At 47.4% G+C, this 4,141-nt stretch overlaps 1 pseudogene; it reads left to right on the top strand.

Moving 5' to 3' along the window:
• Positions 1-681: 681 nt before the first annotated feature.
• On the top strand, positions 682-3,892 carry LOC100449593 (argininosuccinate synthase-like; annotated as a pseudogene).
• The last annotated feature ends 249 nt before the right edge of the window (positions 3,893-4,141 follow it).

Genomic DNA, 4,141 nt, shown 5'->3' with positions numbered 1-4,141 from the left:
CAAGTTCTTCTTTCTGATTCCCAGGGCATATGACCACGGAACATGGTACGTGATGGTGAGAATTAAACAGACAACATGTGTAAATAAATTGGTACATATTAGGTCCTTGGTAAATGGTAGCTATTATTATTTTCAAAATAATTATTTCATTAAATCGAAAGAAGGGACTTGGAAAGACAACCAAATTGGAAAACATTCTGGAAACCTCTCCAAAGGCAACTTTTCCCACTTCCACGACATCTATTAACTTTTTCGTGTCTACGGCAGGAGTGTGAGGGCCCTTTCCAGGGGAGCTGAGAATGGACAGTTTCAACAATGAAAAGTGGTAGTAGAGTCTCTTTCCTCCTCGGCACTATGTAGACCAACACAAAGCCTGGCTCTTTCTGGACTCAAGTAGAAAGGAGGTCTCTGCTCATGATTTCATGGTATCAGCTTTGTAGCATGCAACTGGATTAATTTTTATGAGCCCTTAGAGTATATCATTTACCAAGTTGTAAGTGCAATCAGGTTGCCTGACTTCCCAGAAACTAGGTTCATGAGATAGTGCTGAGCCTTTCCGGGTGAATGAATGACCAGAATGCAAGCCCTTCCTAGCCCTTCACTGAACCGTGGCTCTCGAGGGTGTAGCTCTGCATGTATCACTGGGCCGCAGAAATGCTTTCCAGTCCAGCTCACAGCGCTATGCACACAGCTCCTCCTTCTCCATCTGAGGAGGGCATTTATAGGGCACACGCAGCTGTCCAAAGAGGAACAACTCCTTCGGCAGCGCACTTTAGGCTTGGCTTTTGTGAGAGAAGAATAAACACGAGCTTTGTGGAAGTTAAAGGTAAGAAAATACTGCATCCTGGCTACAGGTCCAAGTCCAATCTCTTACACTCACAGAGCCCATCCTTTGAGTCATCAGCACAGAGCTTACCAGTCCTTACCAGTAAGGGCATTCTCTCAGAATCTCAGGCTCTGATTCTAATCCTGAGTTAGGCTAGAGAGCACACCGGCCACCCCCGACTTTGGCGTCAGGAGCTGATGGACCAAATGTATACCAGGTCCTTAATTGCTGGGATAATTTTTTCACCTTTATTTTTGGATCTTTCTTTTCTTTTTCTTTTTGAGATGGAGTCTCACTCTGTCCCCCAGGCAGTGTACTCCAGTACAGTGGCACAATCTTGGCTCACTGCAACCTCTGCCTCCCAGGTTCAAGCAGTTCTCTGCCTCAGCCTCCCGAGTAGGTGGGATTATAGGCACCCACCACCACACCCGCCTAATTTTTTGTATTTTTAGTAGAAACGGGGTTTCACCATCTTGGCCAGGCTGGTCTTGAACTCCTGACCTCAAGTGATCCACCCTCCTTGGCCTCCCAAAGTGCTGGGATTAGAGGTGTGAGCCACCACGCCCAGCCTGGATCTTTATCTTCTATTATTTTGAGAGGATGGAAAAGCAAGGTACAAATGCACTTTATAGCACTCTATCAGGCACTCTGAAAAAAAATGTGAACTCTCAGGCCAGGCACAGTGGCTCACGTCTGTAATCCCAGCACTTTGGGAGGCCTAGAGGGGCAGTTCACTTGAGCCCAGGAGTTCGAGACCAGCCTGGGCAGCATAGCAAGACCCCCGTCTCTATAAAAAAGAAAAAAGTTTTCTAAATAAAAATTATAAAGTAACTTAAGAATATACTTTGATTGTTTGTAAGCCAGGTGTGGTGGTTCACACTTGTAATACCAGCACTTTGAGAGGCCGAGGCAGCTGGATCACCTGAAGTCAGGAGTTCAAGACCAGCCAGGCCAATATGGTAAAACCCCATCTCTACTAAAAATACAAAAATCAGCTGAGTGTGGTGGTGCACACTTGTAATTCCAGCTACTTGGGAGGCTGAGGCAGGAGAATCACTTGAACCTAGGAGGCAGAGACTGCAGTGAGCCAAGATCTTGCCACTGCACTCCAGCCTAGGTGACAAAGTGAGACTCGGTCTCAAAAAATAAATAAATAGGCAGGGCGCAGTGGCTCACGCCTGTAATCCCAGCACTTTGGGAGGCCGAGGCAGGCAGATCACCTGAGGTCAGGAGTTCGAGACCAGCCTGACCAACATGGAGAAACCCCATCTCTACTAAAAATACAAAATCAGCCAGACGTGGTAGCTCACGCCTGTAATCCCAGCTACTCGGGAGGTGAGGCAGGAGAATCACTTGAACCCAGGAGGTGGAGGTTGCAGTGAGCCGAGATCACGCCATTGCACTCCAGCCTGGGCAACAAGAGTGAAACTCCATCTCAAAAAATAAATAAATAATAAATAAAAATTTAAAAACAAAAAATAATAATTGGATTGTTTGTAAAACAAAGAAAGGATAAATGCTTGATGTGATGATACCCCATTTAACTGATATGATTATTATGAATTGTATACCTGTATCAAAATATCTCATGTATCTCATAAATATATACACCTACTATGTACCCACAAAAATTTTAAAACACAAAATAAAATGAACCAAGGACTTTAGCAGATGCATCACTAAAGAAGATTTAGGCTCTATCACCTGCCACCGCTGCCCGGGCCCAAGTGGTTCACTGAGCTGTGAAGACAGATTCCAGACGCTGGGAACTCACGCCTCCAATCCCAGACGCTGTGTCCAGCAAAGCCTCCATGGTTCTGGCCTACAGTGGCAGCCTGGACACCTCCTGCATCTTCGTGTGGCTGAAGGAACAAGGCAATGAAGTCATTGCCTACCTGGGCAACATCGGCCAGAAGGAAGACTTCAAAGAAGCCAGGCACTGAAGCCTGAGGCCAAAAAGGTGTTCACTGAGGATGTCAGCAGAGAGTTTGTGGAGGAGTTCATCTGGCTGGCCATCCAGTCTAGTATGCTGTATGAGGACCACCTCCTGGGCAGCTCTCTCCACAGGCCCTGCATCGCCTGCAAACAAGTAGAAATCACCCAGCAGGAGGGGGCCAAGTGTGTATCCCATGGCACCACGGGAAATGTCAATGATCAGGTCCGGTTCAGCTCACCTGCTACTCGCTGGCCCCCCAGATAAAGGTCATTGCTCCCTGGAGGATGTCCGAGTTCTATAATCGGTTCAAGTGCCTCAACAATCTGATGGAATATGCAAAGCCACATGGGATTCCCATCCCAGTCACTCCCAAGAACCCGTGGAGCATGGATGAGAACTTCATGCACATCAGCTATAAGGCTGGAATCCTGGAGAGCCCCAAGAACCAAGCACCTCCAGGTTGCTGCACGAAGACCCAGGACCCAGCCAAAGCCCCAACACCCCTGATATTCTCAAGATCGAGTTCACAAAAGGGGTCCCAGTGAAGGTGACCAACATCAAGGATGGCACCATCCACCAGACCTCCTTGGAGCTCTTCATGTACCTGAACGAAGTCGTGGGCAAGCACCGCGTTGGCTCTATTGACATCATGGAGAACAGCTTCATTGGAATGAGGTCCCAAGGTATCTACAAGACCCCAGCAGGCACCATCCTTTACCACGCTCATTTAGACATTGAGGCCTTCACCATGGACCATGAAATGTGCAAAATCAAACAAGGCCTGGACTTGAAATTGGCTGAGCTGGTGTACACTGGTTTCTGGCACAGCCCTGAATGTGAATGTGTCCGCCACTGCATCACCAAGTCCCAGGAATGAGTGGAAGGGAAAGTGCAGGTGTCTGTCCTCAAGGGCCAGGTGTACATCCTCCGCTAGGACTCCCCACTGTCTCTCTACAATGAGGAGCTGGTGAACATAAATGTGCAGGACGATTAGGAGCCAATCAATGCCACCGGGTTCATCAACATCAATTCCCTCAGGCTGAAGGAATATCACCGTGTCCAGAACAAGGTCACTGCCAAATAGACCCCTGTACAATGAGGAGCTGGGGCCTCCTCACTTTGCAGATCCCCCAAGTACAGGCACTAATTGTTGTAATAATTTCTAATTGTTACTTGTTCTCCCTGGCTGGTAGCATAGTAAGGCTGCCAGGCTCCAGCCTTGTTCCCTGGTCCCCCCTGAATCCTGCAAAAGTGGTCAGCAAAGGGAAGGGTTGGGGGTGGCTGCAGTGGGGAGCTATAAAATGACAATTTTAAAAATATACATTTAAAAAAGAAGATTTACAGGAAAATAAGCATATGAAAGATGCTTCACATTATAT

The sequence above is a fragment of the Pongo abelii genome, chromosome 2 (genome assembly GCF_028885655.2).
Source record: "Pongo abelii isolate AG06213 chromosome 2, NHGRI_mPonAbe1-v2.0_pri, whole genome shotgun sequence".
Classification (NCBI taxonomy): Eukaryota; Metazoa; Chordata; class Mammalia; order Primates; family Hominidae; genus Pongo; species Pongo abelii.
Note: the sequence above shows the minus strand (reverse complement) of the source record. Positions and strands in the feature narration are given on the sequence as shown.